This window comes from Balaenoptera physalus (assembly GCF_965194825.1).
Source record: "Balaenoptera physalus genome assembly, chromosome: 5".
NCBI classification, from domain to species: Eukaryota; Metazoa; Chordata; class Mammalia; order Artiodactyla; family Balaenopteridae; genus Balaenoptera; species Balaenoptera physalus.
In genome coordinates this window covers 140396938-140415239 of record NC_138884.1, presented here as the reverse complement: position 1 = coordinate 140415239, position 18302 = coordinate 140396938, and the positions used below count along the sequence as shown (strand labels likewise).

Sequence of the window (18302 nt, the reverse complement as noted above, 5' to 3'; positions counted from 1 at the left end):
CAATGAGAGCTGAAGACCGAGACTCTTTTTTTTTAGGACTCTGTCAGCTCACTTTATCAATAGTATGTTCATCTTTATCTAACGTTTCACAACGACTATAGCAATAAGAGGCAGGTGGTAAATACTGTTGAAAAGAGGACATGGTTTAATTTTAATTAGAAAAAATCAAATAAGTTATCTGAACAATCACCTAACATAAAATAACCTTCTCTGAATTATGTATGGCAAATATATTCTTTGTATTATAACTCCTCTGTAACATACTCATTAGCGGATAAAACTTTTGTTCTCTTATTTTTATTTCATATAGTTAATAATCATAAAATATTATAAATAGCCCCCTTTTTGCCGTGCTCTGAAGTTGAAATTTTAGCAGCAAATGGAAAATGAATTTTTATGTAGATTTCTAAAGTTTTATTTGCTGAATAATACTTGTATTAGTTAACAGGAGCGGCCATAACAAAATGGCACAGACTGTGTGACTTACAGGACAGAAATTTATTTTCCCACAGTTCTGGAGAATAGAAGTCCATGATTAAGGTGTTTTCATGTTTGTTTTCCTCTGAGGCATCTGTCCTTGGCTTGGAGGTGGCCACCGTCTTACTGTGTCCTCACATGTTCTCTTCTCTCTCTGTGCTACATCCCAGGGGGCCCTCTCTATGGCCAGATTGGGTTAAGTCCCACCCTAAAGGCTTCATTTTCACTTTATTAATTCTTTAAGGCCTTATCTCTAAATATAGTCACATTCTAAGGCATTGGGGTAAGGGTTTCAATATATGAGTAAAGGGGAATGGAATTCAGAATTCAGTCCATAACAGTGCTTAAATATGTAAATATAAAAAATTGAGGAAAATAGGTATAGTTACCTCTAAATTAGATTTTGATGCGATTCTACATGTAAATATAAATATTCTCTTAAAATTATTCTAAAATTTATTTTGGCCCTAAATGTATATGCAATTAAAAACGTTTATGAATTTACAAATGATTATTTATAAATTGAATGTTACCTTAAAATAAAAAATAAAAAATCTACATTTATTGTTAATTCTTTATCGCCTTTTTTCAGTAATTAACAAGGCAGAGAAAAGAAGATTAATTGTTGCACAACATCTTTTATGTCTGCTTTTAAAGTGTAAGTTCTATTTTAAAGTATCTTTAAAAATAATATATCATATTGAAAATGGTGTATTTCTAATATTACCAAAATAATTTCTACTGTCTCTTTAAGATACCTGAATCAGAAAAAAAACAAACAACTTCTTTCAATAACAAAGATTATATCTGGCAGTAAATTTATTGCTAAAATTTAGAAGAAATTTTCACTAATTTCAGCTATACAGATTGGATTTGAATATACAGTTTATGGATGCCAGAAAATGACAAGAAAATACAGTCTTAAAGTTAATAGAAATTGTACCCCTGCTTCTTGATTCAAAAACTCCTCTCTCTCTCTTTCTCTCTCTCTCCTCTTCTGCATATAGTAAGAGATAAGCTCCTAGTATCAGCAGTTCTCACTCTGGGGTTAGAAAGTGGGGTGCTGGACTATCAGAATCTCTAAGGGAGAAAGGGAAAATAGTGTCAAAATTTATTCAATATTATAATAGAATTCTAAATAATACAAATTTCAGAAAGTATCAGTGGACAAAATCTTTGTGATAGATGGGAATATGCAAAAAGTAGGCTCTTCATTGGCAAATAAATAAATTTTTAAAAGTTAACTTATGAAATGTTGCCATAATTCTGTAGTGGAAGATTATTCGGCACTCATCTCACACTGCTTCACAAACTTCACTCACTGAGTTTACTGTAGCTTGATCCTCCAACTCCTTTCCTATCACGTTTCTTGTTTTTGAACCTACACTTGTCTCACATTTAAAGCAAAGTTCCACTTAGCCTTTTTTCCTTTTTCCTTTATTTATCATAACAAAACTCCTCTATGTCTTCTATTCTTAAATTCTTTATCATATCCAGACCCCATCCTTCCTATATAGAGCCTTAGTTGCCATTCTAGAACTAAAAACTAAATTACAAAATAGAGAAAAAATATTTTTTTCTCAAGAATCCTTTTGGATGTGAAAACAAACTGTTTAACATAGGAAGGCGGAATACGGCAAAATCACCAATTTTAATGCTGTGACTTTCAGCGCAGGGGAGAGTGACATTATAAAAGTTTCTGCCTCTTATGAAATGGTTTCAGAAACATTTTAGACTCATGATATTGTATTTTCATATGTGTGTAGAAAGGATTTTTACAATAATTGATGTTATAGCTTGATAGAGCATGATGTTGAGAATAATTCTCGCCAGAAACCATATGGGCAATAAGTGACATTGTTGAATTTACCACAGTCCAATCCTGGTCTTCAATTTTGTCTGTATTGCAGTAATAAAATGTACAAATAAAAGTCATAAAGAGACCAAAGTAAGTAAATTAGACAACTGATTTTTTTCTATAACTCTGATTTTTTATATATACTATGTCATGCATTGCTGCTAGTTGCATACCAGTGGTACAGCTATTATATACATATATAAAACTAAAGTAAAATGAGTTATTACTACATTTGGGACAAACTGGTAAAATGTAGGTAGTTGTGGGCAGGACCAAGAGAAATTAAGTTATGTGAATTGATTTGCAAATATTTGTACACAATTTTATTGTCCTCACATTCAACGAGAGGTTTGGTTCATTCATCTGTCACTTCAGCTACCACAAGAAGGTTCTTCTCATGGCACAGCAATGCCGAGAAAGGGTGTGTAGAAACACGCAAAGATCCCTAAGTCTTTGTCTTGACACTGGCACATTGTCACTTCCACCCACGTACCATTGGCTTGGCCAGAAGAAGTCATTTGGCTACACCTGATATCCAGGAGGTGAGAGAACATACTCTGGCTCCAGTGAGCATGTATAACACTACGGCAAGGAAGAAATAAGGACTTGTTTACAAGAAACCAATCTACCACAGAGATTATACACTCCCGCTGCTTCCTTCCTCTTGCCTCCTTCTACCCACCTCTTGCTGATGAGGCAGTAGAGGGTAAGCTGCTTACCTTGTTTTGTGCAGCAGGGAATGGCAGAACTTCAGCCTCCAATGCATCAAACTCCTAGGAGTGCTTCTCTTTTGTCCAAAGCAAGGTGCAGGTGTATTACTATCAAATTGAAAGAAATATTAAATAGCGAAAGCCACCCATGGGCAGGAAATAAAAAAGTACATGTATAAATTGAATTATGCTCACTAATACAACACTTTGGTCACTAACAACATTTCATGAAAAGGAATTTTAAGCAATGTTTTAATTAGATGGCTTCATTCATCCATCAAAAATATTTAAGTTTTAGAATAGGTACTTGAGTTATAATGGTTAAAAAATCTGATTGATCTTTCCTTTTATTGGGAACTATAAAGAATATTTGAATAGCAGCAAAAAGGTCACTAGAAGGAATTTTTGGAATTTAGGTAAAAGATGATGTGGTTGTGTAGGATTGCAGGTAATAAAGACAGGTTTTTTTTTTTAAACTTTGGGTTTATTTATTTATTTATTTATTTATGGCTGCGTCGGGTCCTCGTTTTCGTGCGAGGGCTTTCTCTAGTTGCGGCAAGTGGGGGCTACTCTTCATCGCGGTGCGCCTCTCTTGTTGCGGAGCACAAGCTCCAGACGCGCAGGCTCAGTAGTTGTGGTGCACGGGCTTAGTTGCTCCGCGGCATGTGGGATCTTCCCAGACCAGGGCTCGAACCTGTGTCCCCAGCATTGGCAGGCAGATTCTCAACCACTGCGCCACCAGGGAAGCCCAAGATGGCAGGTTTTATTACAGGTAATAAAACGCAGACATGTTAGAGGTGTTGAATGAATAAAATGTGTGTGTATGATTTGAAGAATAGATTTCTAGGATGATCGCCAGTTTTTTTTTTTTCTTGAGCACATGAGGATACGGGTGTACAATTTAAAGAAATGAGTATTAATAGGGGACGAAAAATTTTGATGGAGAAAGGTAAACTTTTATTTCTGAAGATGTGTAGTTAAAGATGGTTGTGAGAAATCTCAGTATCGATGCAAAGTAATTAGATCTTGAATCTACGATTTTGGACTTCAGAAAAGAATTTGGAGGCAGATATATAATGAAGTGAGTTATCAGCGTAATGAGGGCATTTACAGTTAGAGAGTGGGATAAAATCAATTTGAAGAAGAATGCAGAGTGGGAGATGAGGTAAGAGTATTGAAATTAGCCTTGTTCCACAGGTATTTACATGTCCGTATTACAAAGATGGTATAAAAAGGTGATTGAGAAAGAACAGACAAACAGGTAAATGGCTAATATCATGAAGCGAAGAAAGGATAAATTTCAAGGATTAAGAAAAATATCACCTTTATGTGATGCTGTTGGAATGATTAAGTAAACTGAGGACTAAGTTTGCTTGAATGGATTTAGCACGAAAAAATTTAGCAAGAACAGTATTGGTGAAGTGATAGGAGTTGATCCTGACATTTTTACTTTGCAGTCAACCTGAGAAGTTTGAAGTACTAAGGCATTATATATTAATTCATTCATTCATTCACTCATTCTACTAGACTTTTAAATTGATTGATATGGAAAGTCATTCCTGGAAAATATGCCCTGATAAGAGAGGAGGAGATGTAAATTGTAACTTTTATTTTCTCAGCATGAAAGCCCTTGATATAAATAAAAGCTCCATTGATCAGATATAACATTACAACATTAAATGTCAGTTTCACTAAAAAAAATGCTTTTGGACAATCAGAATGAAATGAAATAAAATCGCCTCCTCCAGACATGCAGAGCTCTAGAGTAATACATTAACCTCAATCTGGTATCCCATATATCATGATTCAAACATATCCATAAAATTATTTCTGGGTTTAAAGTGTTATTGGGTGACAGAAGAGCAAAGAAAAATCTATTTAAATCTGGGAATGTATAAAATTGTATTGCTGAAATAGGTTTCTTTTCAAATCTAATTGTCAATTTTCTTTCTTTCAGAATAAAGTAATAGGGATATTGATGAGGAGTCCCCAGTGTATTACCCTCCTTCTTTTCCCCTAAAGATCAAAGAACCAAAGCTGCTGCTCAAATAAAACAAGTAAATCCTTTAAAACAAAACCCAGTCAAGCCAGCCATCTACAAATGTGCATTTTATAGCAGTCTTTGAGGAAAGAAAATTACATTATTTAAGTTTACTGAGAACATTTACCTGAGGTGTCCCCTATAGGACCCTTCTTCTCCCTTTTCCCCCCTAGAATGGTACTATCATGGGTTCTAATTTCTATGGACTTAGCTCTCAGAGGCTGGCTACGGTAGTACTGCTCAACCTCTAGTTTTGTAGTTCTCAAGAATATCTTAAGTAATCAATGGGTCTGATGGAAAGTTTAGCTCAAGGTTTCAATGAGGACTAAAATGTTTGAGTTCCCAAGTATGCATGTAAATTTGGTGTGATCTCATAACCAATATCCAACAACACATACATTCTACTAACAAGCAGAAGGATACATTTTGATCAATAATATGAATAATTCAGTCTTATAATTCATAATCACATTATTTTTGGCTTAATATAAAGTTTGCTTTAACAGCTCAATAATCCTTTTGCCTGGATCAATATGGTTTTGTTTATGTATTTGCAGAGTCATGTATATTTTCTATCAATGTATTTATGTAAAAGCAGCATACAAAGTAAATAATTCAAACTGTACAGGAAGGTGTAAAATGAAAAATAGAAGTCTTCTCAACACAAAGGCCTTCTCCAAAAATGTACTACTATTTTCTAGTTATCATAAGTACATTCTTTTTAACAATTGAAAAGTAATCTATTGTTTTGGGATACCATACTTTATTTAACTACTCCCTCAGTGATGTTCTTTGAATTGTTTTCCATGTTTTACTATCACAAATAATATTGTGATAATAATACTAAAGATCATTTTCATAGAGCTTAATGTAATGTATAGATACACTTAATGTAGTGTATAGATACACTTTTGAAAGTGTATATAGGAAATAGTTGAGAATTTGCTTGAGTAAATTCTGTGTGTACGTCTTTGTGTTTTATGTGTGTCTGTGTGTGCTTTTAATTTTAATACAAGTAAATTATTCTCTAGAATAGTGCTTTCCAAAAGAGCACTCTGTGTTGATGAAAATGTTCTATGAATCTGTGTTGTCTGGTAAGATAAACTCTATCCACATGTGGCTTGAAATATGGCTAGTAATGACTGAGGAACTGAGTTTTAATTTTTATTTAATTTTAATTAATTTTTAATAGTCACATTTGTCTAATGGCTGCCAAATTCGTGAGCATAGCTCTAAAAAGTTGAAGAGGAGATCATACTTTAGCCTACGAATTTGCAAATGCTAAGCGTTATCAAATGTTTTAACCTTTGCCCTTATTATGAAGAAAAAAATATTCCCTTTGTTATTTGGTTTGCTTTACTTTAGTTATCTTGGAGGATGAGGCTAATAGCATGGATTCTGTGCACATTTTTGTTTCTTTTATGTGATGAGCTTTCCATATACTTTGGCTATTTATCCTTTTTTATTATTAATTTGTAAGATTTTTCCATTTTAGTTATTTAGCTTTCTGTGATCTACTTGAAAAGTATCTTAAACTAAGTTTATCATTTTCCCACTTTTATAATAATTTTTGTTAAACAGAAATTTTAAAATTTTATTTTTGGAGAAAATTGAATAATTCTTTTATTTCTGGCTTTTGATGTTTATGTCCTCTTTTGAAAGAAAAAAGGTTTCCGTCACTGAGATTATGAATGAGTTCAGACTTATGTTCCTAATAATTTTATAATTTTATTTTTGCATTCAAAATTGAGCCATCAATAATTTATTTTTCTGTAAAGTTTGTTTTTGGCATCCAAACACCTATAAAAAATACCACTAACAAGTTTTTCTGCCAGTAATTTGAAATACCATTTGTTATATGTTAAATTCACATGCATTGTAGTCTAGTTTTAATACTTGTAAAAAAAATTCAACTTATCCATTTGTTTTCCTCTTACTCTCCAAAACCTTAACTTCATTTTGCAGAATCTGGTAGTTCTAATAATCCCATTTTAAAAATTATGAATAAAATCATTTTATGTTTACTGTGCTGACACCAATTCTCTGACACCAACTACCCAGAGTTAGTGCAGACCCCACAAAGGCCTTCACAAGAATGCCCCCATTTCAGATGCCAGCTGCAAATTTTGGGTTTCCTCAAGCCTCTGACCTTCTGCCTGGCCATTTACAAATTGAGGGCTTCCCATACTCTCTTCAGATTCACCAGAATGACTCACAGAACTCGCTGAAAATGCTGTCTTCATGATTGTAGTTTTATTATGAAGGATGCAACTCAGGAACAGCCAGACAGAAGAGATGCATAGAGCAAGGTCTGGGGAGGTTCTGGACATGGAGCTTCCATACCTTCTCCCATGGAGTCAGGACACATCACCTTCACAGCATGGAAGTGGCACCAACCAGGAAACTGCACAGAGTGCTGGTGTCCATAGTTTATGTTGGGATCTCATTACATAGGCAAGATTTATTTATTCAGCGGCCAAGTGATTGAACTCAATCATCAGACATCCTCCCCTCCCCAGATATTGGATGGGCCCAGAGTTCCAACCTTCTAATTATGTAGTTGCTCTTTGTAGTGACCACTCCCATACTAAAGCTGAGTCACTTCATTAGCATAAAGGAGACACACCTATCACTCAGGAAATTCCAAGGGATTTTGAAGGCATGAGCCAGAAACAGAGAACAAAGACCAGATAGAACTTTAAATTTAAGGTTTATATATATATATATATATATACCTTACATATAATACACATATATTTGATGTACTATATGTATATAATTACATATTAAAAAATAAATTTAGTAAGTAATAACATGCAGAAATAAACATATTCTACTATTTTAAAGAGTTTGTTAGATTATTATTTTTGGTTTTGGAAGTACACATAAAATTATTTTGCTTCCTTTGCTCAGTTGTTTACCTCATTTTGGTTTCTTATCTAATTGCAGCCCCTGATCTATTCCCAACCTGCATAGTTTTGCCTTTTTCAGCAAGTTACGTGTATGGAATTATACAATATTTTTGTCTTTTGCAACTAACTTATCAAAATGCATTTGGCATTCAATCAAGGTTTTTATATGTCTCAATGATTTGTTCCTTTATTTTTTTTTTCTGAGTAATATTTCATTGTACAGATACAACACCAAATTTTTATCCATTCCCTAACTGAAGAACATTTGGTTTATTTCCAATTCTGGTGATTATGTACAACATTACTATAAAGAATCATGTACAGGTTTTTTGTGTGAACATTCTTTTATTTGTCTTGGCTAAATACCTAGGAGTGGGATTACTGGGCCATATGATGAATTAGTTTTTTATTGCTGCTATAACAAATTATTATATATTTAGTAAAACAGCCAAAAATTATTATTTTACATTTCTGGAGGTCAGAGGTCCAAAATAAGGTTCACTGGGCTAAAATCAAGATGTCAGCAGGGCTGCATTCTTTCTGGGGTTGCTAGTGGAGAATTCTCTTTTTTGCTGTCTGCATTCCTTATCCTATTGGTCACTTTCTCTTTCTTCAAAACCAACACTGTAGCATCTTCAAATTTTTCTCTTACCCTGACCTACTCTTCTGCCTCTGTCTCCCACTCTATAGGACTTTTGGGATTATATTGGGTCACCATATAATCCGGAATAATCTTACTTTAAGGTCAACTGATTAGCAAACAATTGCATCTACCACCTTAATTCCTCCTTTCTGTGTAACATATTGACAGGTTCCAGGGCTTAGGGAGTAGGCATTTTGGGGATGGGGAGGGGTGGGGAGGGAGGTGTCATTATTCTGCTAATCACATATAAGTCTATATTTAACTTTATAAGAAACAAACTTTTCTCAAGGGCTGTACCATTCTATAGCCCGACAAGCAATGTGTAGGGGTTCCGGTTGCTCTGCATCTGGTATGACAGATTTCTCAGTTTCTCTTCCAAAATCAGCGTTTTTCCACTTTTTTCACTGCACCTCAGATTGAGTCTTCCACACACACTTTATTTCAAACGGTTGTATTCCATTTTCTTCCTATAGCTGCAATGGCTTATCATGAATTCCCTCTGAGAAATGATGTCTATTTTTTTCTTCTAATATGTTAAGACTTTCATTACCTAGAGGAAGTGGGGAGAAACATCAGGGGACATTTTCATGTCTTTGTTGCAGTGAATTTTGTGGAACTCTACTCAGTCCTTTGCTGCAGGGACCCAATTTTAGGGCTTTTACCATTGTGTTTTCTGAGTGCTTGTTGAATATAAATATATATAAATATATATATATATATATATATATATATATATATATATATATATATATATACACATACATATATGTTTTTCTTTATGTGCTTCTTCCTTCAGGTTTTACTGTCACTGTGTTTTTTGGAGTGAAGAAAAGTATTTGAATTATTCCTTCAATCTCTGTTTTATTGAAAAATTTGAAGAGCACAAAAATAATCTATTCCTTTATGTTTTGAAAGAATTCCAGTCCTTAGCCTGTTTGGGCCTATATACTGAAGAACGATAGAGTGGGTGGCTTATAAAAAACAAATTTATTTCTCACAGTTCTGGGAGCTACGAGTAACTAGGAGGCTAGGAAGTCTAAGATCAAGTCTCTGGTTAGGACCTGTTTCCTGTTTCACAGAGAGCCAACTTTTCCCTGTGTCCTAAAATAGTGGACAGAGCAAGGTTTTGGGGTCTCATTTTTTTTTTTAACGTATTTATTAGAGTATAATTGCTTTACAGTGGTGTGTTAGTTTCTGCTTTATAACAAAGTGAATCAGCTATACGTGTACATATATCCCCATGTCTCCTCCCTCTTGCGTCTCCCTCCCACCCCCCCATCCCACTCCTCTAGGTGGTCACAAAGCATTGAGCTGATCTCCCTGTGCTATGCGGCTGCTTCCCACTAGCTATCTATTTTATACTTGGTAGTGTATATAAGTCCATACCACTCTCTCACTTCGCCCCAGCTTACCCTTCCCCCTCTCCGTGTCCTCAAGTCCATTCTCTATGTCTGCATCTTTATTCCTGTCCTGCCCCTAGGTTCTTCATAACCAATTTTTTTTTTTTTTTTTTTTTTAGATTCCATATATATGTGTTAGCATACGGTATTTGTTTTTCTCTTTCTGACTTACTTCACTCTGTAGGACAGACTCTAGGTCAATCCACCTCACTACAAATAACTCAATTTCGTTTCTTTTTATGGCTGAGTAATACTCCATTGTATATATGTGCCACATCTTCTTTATCCATTCATCTGTTGATGGACACTTAGGTTGCTTCCATGTCCTGGCTATTGTAAATAGAGCTGTGGTGAACATTGTGGTACATGACTCTTTTTGAATTATGGTTTTCTCAAGGTATATGCCCAGTAGTGGGATTGCTGCGTCATATAGTAGTTCTATTTTTAGTTTTTAAGAAACTCCATACTGATCTCCATAGTGGCTGTATAAATTTAGATTCCCACCAACAGTGCAAAAGGGTTCCCTTTTCTCCACACCCTCTCCAGCATTTATTGTTTGTAGATTTTTTTTTTTTTAATGAAAGCTTCTTTCTTTCTTTCTTTCTTTCTTTCTTTCTTTCTTTCTTTCTTTCTTTCTTTCTTTCTTTCTTTTTGGCTGTGTTGGGTCTTCGTTTCTGTGCGAGGGCTTTCTCTAGTTGTGGTGAGCGGGAGCCACTCTTCATTGCGGTGCGTGGGCCTCTCACTATCGCGGCCTCTTGTTGCGGAGCATAGGCTCCAGACGCGCAGGCTCAGTAGCTGTGGCTCACAGGCCCACTTGCTCCATGGCATGTGGGATCTTCCCAGACCAGGGCTCGAACCCGTGATCCCTGCATTGGCAGGCAGATTCTCAACAACTGTGCCACCAGGGAAGCCCTGTTTGTAGATTTTTTGATGATGGCCATTCTGACTGGTGTGAGGTGATACCTCACTGTAGTTTTGATTTGCATTTCTCTAATGATTAGTGATGTTGAGCATCCTTTCATGTGTTTGTTGGCAATCTGTGTATCTTCTTTGGAGAAATGTCGATTTAGGTCTTCTGCCCATTTTTGGATTGGGTTGTTTGTGTTTTTTGATATTAAGCTGCATGAGCTGCTTGTAAATTTTGGAGATTAACCGTTTGTCATTTGCTTCATTTGCAAATATTTTCTCCCATTCTGAGGGTTGTCTTTTCATCTTGTTTATGTTTTCCTTTGCTGTGCAAAAGCTTTTAAGTTTCATTAGGTCCCTTTTGTTTTTATTTCCATTTCTCTAGGAGGTGGGTCAAAAAGGATCTTGCTGTGATTTATGTCATACAGTGTTCTGCCTGTGTTTTCCTCTAAGAGTTTTAAGTGTCTGGCCTTAACATTTAGGTCTTTAATCCATTTTGAGTTTATTTTTGTATATGGTCTTAGGGAGTGTTCTAATTTCATTCTTTTACATGTACCTGTCCAGTTTTCCCAGCACCACTTATTGAAGAGGCTGTCTTTTCTCCATTGTATATTCTTGCCTCCTTTATCAAAGATAAGGTGACCATATGTGCATGGGTTTATCTCTGGGCTTTCTATCCTGTTGCATTGATCTATATTTCTGTTTTTGTGCCAGTACCATACTGTCTTGATTATTGTAGCTTTGTAGTATAGTGTGAAGTCATGGAGCCTGATTCCTCCAGCTCTGTTTTTCTTTCTCAAGATTGCTTTGGCTGTTTGGGGTCTTTTGTGTTTCCATACAAATTGTGAAATTTTTTGTTCTAGTTCTGTGAAAAATGCCATTGGTAGTTTGATAGGGATGGGATTGAATCTGTAGATGCCTTTGGGTAGTATACTCATTTTCACAATGTTGATTCTTCCAATCCAAAAACATGGTATATTTCTCCATCTGTTTGTATCATGTTTAATTTCTTTCATCTGTGTCTTATAGTTTTCTGCATAGAGGTCTTTTGTCTCCTTAGGGTAGGTTGATACCTAGGTATTTTATTCTTTCTGTTGCAATGGTAAATGGGAGTGTTTCCTTAATTTCTCTTTCAGATTTTTCATCATTAGTGTATAGGAATGCAAGAGATTTCTGTGCATTAATTTTGTATCCTGCTACATTACCAAATTCATTGATTAGCTCTCGTAGTTTTCTGGTTGCATCTTTAGGATTCTTTATGTATAGTATCATGTCATCTGCAAACAGTGACAACTTTACTTCTTCTTTTCCCATTTGGACTCCTTTTATTTCTTTTTCTCCTCTGATTGCTGTGGCTAAAACTTCCAAAACTATGTTGAATAATAGTGGTGAGAGTGGGCAACCTTGTCATGTTCCTGATCTTAGTGGAAATGGTTTCAGTTTTTCACCATTGAGAAGGATGTCGGCTGTGCGTTTGTCCCATATGGACTTTATCATGTTGAGGTAAGTTCCCTCTATGCCTACTTTCTGGAGGGTTTTTATCATAAATGGGTGAGAATTTTGTCAAAAGCTTTTTCTGCATCTAGTGAGATGATCATATGGTTTTTATCCTTCAATTTGTTATTATGGTGTATCACATTGAGTGATTTGCGTATATTGAAGAATCCTTGCATTCCTGGGATAAACCCCACTTGATCATGGTGTATGATCCTTTTATTGTGCTGTTGGATTCTGTTTGCTAGTATTTTGTTGAGGATTTTTGCATCTATATTCATCAGTGATATTGGCCTGTAGTTTTCTTTCTTTGTGGCATCTTTGTCTGGTTTTGGTATCAAGGTGATGGTGGCCTCGTAGAATGAGTTTGGGAGTGTTCCTCCCTCTGCTATATTTTGGAATAGTCTGAGAAGGATAGGTGTTAGCTCTTCTCTAAATGTTTGATAGAATTCACCTGTGACGCCATCTGGTCCTGGGCTTTTGCTTGTTGGAAGATTTTTAATCACAGTTTCAATTTCAGTGCTTGTGATTTTCTCTTTCTTCCTGGTTCAGTCTTGGAATGTTGTGCTTTTCTAAGAATTTGTCCGTTTCTTCCAGGTTGTCTGTCCATTTTACTGGCATATAGTTGCTTGTAGTAATCTCTCATGATCCTTTGTATTTCTGCAGTGTCAGTTGTTACTTAACCTTTTAAATTTCTAATTCTATTGATTTGAGTGTTCTCCCTTTTTTTCTTGATGAGTCTGGCTAATGGTTTATCAATTTTGTTTATCTTGTCAAAGAACCAGCTTTTAGTTTTATTGATCTTTGCTATCGTTTTCTTCATTTCTTTTTCATTTATTTCTGATCTGATCTTTATGATTTCTTTCCTTCTGCTAACTTTGGGGTTTTTTGGTCTTCTTTCTCTAATTGCTTTAGGTGTAAGGTTAAGTTGTTTATTTGAGATGTTTCTTGTTTCTTAAGGTAAGATTGTATTGCTATAAACTTCCCTCTTAGAACTGCTTTTGCTGCATCCCGTAGGTTTTGGGTCGTCATGTTTTCATTGTCATTTGTTTCTAGGTATTTTTGATTTCCCCTTTCCTCAGTGATCTCTTGGTTATTAAGTAGTGCATTGTTTAGCCTCCATGTGTTTGTATTTTTTACAGATTTTTCCCTGTAATTGATATCTAGTCTCATAGTGTTGTTGTCAGAAAAGATATGTGATACGATTTCAATCTTCTTAAATTTACCAAGGCTTGATTTGTGACCCAAGATATGATCTATCCTGGAGAATAGAATGGAATAGAATATCCATGAGCACTTGAAAAGAAAGTGTATTCTGTTGTTTTTGGATGGAATGTCCTATAAATATCAATTAAGTCTATCTTGTTTACTGTTTAATTTAAAGCTTGCATTACCTTATTTATTTTCATTTTGGATAATCTGTCCATTGGTGAAAGTGAGGTGTTAAAGTCCCCTACTATGATTGTGTTACTGTCAATTTCCCCTTTTATGGCTGTTAGCATTTGCCTTATGTATTGAGGTACTCCTATGTTGGGTGTATAAATATTTACAATTGTTATATCTTCTTCTTGGTTTGATCCCTTGATCATTATGTAGTGTCCTTCTTTGTCTCTTTTAATAGTCTTTGTTTTAAAGTCTATTTTGTCTGATATGAGAATTGCTACTCCAGCTTTCTTCTGATTTCCATTTGCATGGAATATCATTTTCCATCCCCTCACTTTCAGTCTGTATGTGTCCCTAGGTCTGAAGTGGGTCTCTTGTAGACAGCATATATACGGGTCTTCTTTTTGTATCCATTCATCCAGTCTATGTCTTTTGGTGGGAGCATTTTATCCATTTACATTTAAGGTAATTATTGATATGTATGTTCCTATTACCATTTTCTTAATTGTTTTGGGTTTGTTACTGTAGGCCTTTTCCTTCCTTCCTAGAGAAATTCCTTCAGCATTTGTTGTAAAGCTGGTTTGGTGGTGCTGAATTCTCTTACCTTTTGCTTGTCTGTAAAGGTTTTAATTTCTCCATCGAATCTGAATGAGATCCTTGCTGGGTAGAGTAATCTTGGTTGTAAGTTTTTCCCTTTCATCACTTTAAATATTTCCTGCCACTCCCTTCTGGCTGGCAGACTTTCTGTTGAAAGATCAGCTGTTAACCTTATGGGGATTCCCATGTATGTTATTTGTTGTTTTTCCCTTGCTGCTTTTAATATTTTTCTTTGTATTTAATTTTTGATAGTTTGAGTGATATATCTCTTGGCATGTTTCTCCTTGGATTCATCCTGTATGGGACTCTCTGCACTTCCTGGACTTGACTGACTCTTTCCTTTCCCATAGTAGGGAAATTTTCAACTATAATCTCTTCAAATCTTTTTTCAGTCCCTTTCTTTTTCTCTTCTTCTCTGGGTCCCTTATAATTCGAATGTTGGTGCATTTAATGTTGTCCCAGAGGTCTCTAAGTCTATCCTCAATTCTTTTCATTCTTTTTTCTTTTTTCTGCTCTGTGGTCATTATTTCCACTATTTTATCTTCCAGGTCACTTATCCGTTCTTCTGCCTCAGTTATTCTGCTGTTGTTTCCTTCCAGAGAATTTTTAATTTCATTTATTGTGTTGTTCATCATTGTTTGTTTGCTCTTTAGTTCTTCTAGGTCCATGTTAAACATTTCTTGTATTTTCTCCATTCTATTTCCTGGATTTTGGATCATCTTTACTATCATTACTCTGAATTCTTTTTCAGGTAGACTGCCTATTTTCTCTCCATTTGTTTGGTCTGGTGGGTTTTTACCTTGCTCCTTCATCTGCTGTGTGTTTCTCTGTCTTCTCATTTTGCTTAACTTACTGTGTTTCGGGTCTCCTTTTCACAGGCTGCAGGTTTGTAGTTTCCGTTGTTTTTGGTGTCTGCCCCCAGTTGGTAAGTTTGGTTCAGTGGGTTGTGTAGGCTTCCTGGTGGAGGGGACTAGTGCCTGTGTTCTGGTGTATAAGGCTGGGTCTTGTCTTTCTGGTAGGCAGGTCCACATCTGGTGGTGTGTTTTGGGGTGTCTGTGGCCTTATTATGATTTTAGGCATCCTCTCTGTTAATGGGTAGGGTTGTGTTCCTGTCTTGCTAGTTGTTTGGCATAGGGTGTCCAGCACTGTAGCTTGCTGGTCGTTGAGTTCAGCTGCTTCTTAGCGTTGAGATGGAGATCTCTGGGAGAGCTTTCACCATCTGATATTACATGGAGCTGGGAGGTCTCTGGTGGAGGAATGTTCTGAACTTGGTTCTCTCACCTCAGAGGCACAGGCGTGACACCTCGTCGGAGCACCAAGACCCTGTCAGCCACACAGCTGAGAAGAAAAGGGAGAAAAAAAGATGGAAAAAATAAATAAAATAAAGTTATTAAAATAAAAAATAAAAAATAATTATTAAAAATTTTAAAAATTAAAAAAGAAAAAATAATAAAGAAGAGAGCAACCAAACCAAAAAGAAATCCACCAATGATAACAAGCACTAAAAACTATACAAAAAACAAAAACAAAAACAAACAAAAAAATAGACAGACAGAACCCTAGGACAAATGGTAAAAGCAAAGCTATACAGACAAAATCACACAAAGAAGCATACACATACACACTACAAAAAGAGAAAAAGGAAAAAAATATATATATCATTCTCCCAAAGTCCACCACCTCAATTTTGGGATGATTCATTGTCTATTCAGGTATTCCACAGATGCAGGGTACATTAAGTTGATTGTGGAGATTATATCCACTGCTCCTGAGGCTGCTGGGAGAGATTTCCCTTTCTCTTCTTTATTTGCACAGCTCCTGGGGTTCAGCTTTGGATTTGGCCCCGCTTCTGTGTGTAGGTCGCCTGAGGGTGTCTGTTCTTCGCTCAGACAGGACGGGGTTGAAGCAGCAGCTGATTAGGGGGCTCTGGCTCACTCAGGCTGGGGGAGAGGAAGGGGTACGGAATGCGGGGCAAGCCTGCAGCAGCAGAGGCCAGCGTGATGTTGCACGCTGAAGTGCGCCATATGTTCTCCCGGGGAAGTTATCCCTGGATCATGGGACCCTGGCAGTGGCGGGCTGCACAGGTTCCCAGGAGGGGAGGTGTGGAGGGTGACCTGTGCTTGCACACAGGCTTCTTGGTGGCTGTAACAGCAGCCTTAGTGTCTCATGCCCGTCTCTGGTGTCTGTGCTGATAGCTCCAGCTTGCGCCCATCTCTGGAGCTCGTGTAGGCAGTGCTCTGAATACCCTCTCCTTGCGCACCCTGAAACAATGGTCTCTTGCCTCTTAGGCAGGTACAGACTTTTTCCCGGCCTCCCTCCCAGCTAGCTGTGGTGCACTAGCCCCCTTCAGGCTGTCTTCACGCAGCCAACCGCAGTCCTCTCCCTAGGATCTGACCTCCAAAGCCCGAGCCTCAGCTCCCAGGCCCCACCTGCCCCAGTGTGTGAGCAGACAAGCCTCTCGGGCTGGTGAGTGCTGGTCAGCACCGATCCTCTGTGCGGAAATCTCTCCACTTTGCCCTCTGCACCCCTGTTGCTGCGCTCCCCTCCGTGGCTCCGAAGCTTCCCCCCACCACCCCCAGTCTCCACCAGTGAAGGGGCTTCCTAGTGTGTGGTAACATTTCCTCCTTCACAGCTCCCTCCCAGTGGTGCATGTCCCATCCCTATTCTTTTGTCTCTGTTTTTTCTTTTTTCTTTTGCCCTACCCAGGTACATGGGGAGTTTCTTGCCTTTTGGGAAGTCTGAGGTCTTCTGCCAGCGTTCAGTAGGTGTTCTGTAGGAGTTGTTCCACATGTAGTTGTATTTCTGATGTATTTGTGGAGAGAATGTGATCTCCATGTCTTACTCTTCAGCCATCTTGAAGGTGTTCCTGGGTGGGTTCTCTTTTACAAGGGCACTAATTCCATTCCTGAGGGCTCTGCTTTCATGACCTAATCACCTCTCATAGGCACCACCTCCAAATACCATCACCTTGGGAGTTAGATTTTAACATATAAATTTGGGGAGTTGGGACACATAAATTCAGTTTATAGTAATTCCCTTATGAAAGTTCTTTGAAATATTCTTTTAGTTGAAGGTATTAGGTCACTGCAATCTTTTTAATTGCTTTCCCTCTCACTTTAGAATATCTGTCTATTTGAGTTTTGGGGGGATTTTTTGTTGTTGTTGTTTTTTCCCGCCACTCTGCACATGGGGGAATCTTAGTTCCGTGACCAGGAATCAAACCAAGGCCCTTGGCAGTGAGAGTGCAGAGTCCTAACCTCTGGATCACCAGAGAATTCCCTATTTGAGGTAGTTTTTAAAAATCCAAAATATCCTAGAAAATATTTTCTTTTGTCCAGGTATTCAAAAATATTTGCATAGATTTTAGGTATGTACTCATTTGCAATTCTCCTGTTTTTCTTTTATCATCTCCTGGTGACTTCTTCCCACTTTATGATTTTAAATGTTTGTATGTTTCTAGTTTTATATTCATTTCATTTTTTTCTTCCTTTCTTAAGTATATTTTATGCGTAATGGTTTCTTTACATTATATTTACTTGATATTAAATTCCCTTCATAACTTGCTTTGTAAATTTTAGACAGTATTTACTTTTTGAGGCAAAAATAAGGAAATAATTATAATTATACTTTTTCTGATTTCTCTAATTTTATTAATAGTTTTAATTCAAGAGATTTATCTTTGTCACGCATTTTTCATCATTTTATGAAATGTCAAAATGTTTTCCTCCTAACATGGCAAAATAGATAAAAAAAGAATATTAGTGGAAACACAAGAGTTGTGTTTTGGAAGTTTTGTTCTTAGTTGTCTTGTTTTAACTTCTTGCTGATTAGAAGATATTATTTATAGAATAGATGCTTTTAAAACTTGTATCAAGGTCATT

The 18302-nt window shown here is 36.5% G+C and overlaps 1 protein-coding gene across 3 annotated transcripts in view; it reads left to right on the top strand.

Annotated features, from left to right (window-relative positions):
- The window catches only part of LOC309660995 (uncharacterized protein), a 369759-nt gene that overhangs the window by 188632 nt on the left and 162825 nt on the right, over positions 1 to 18302 (top strand). The gene's annotated exons all lie outside the window — the stretch shown is intronic.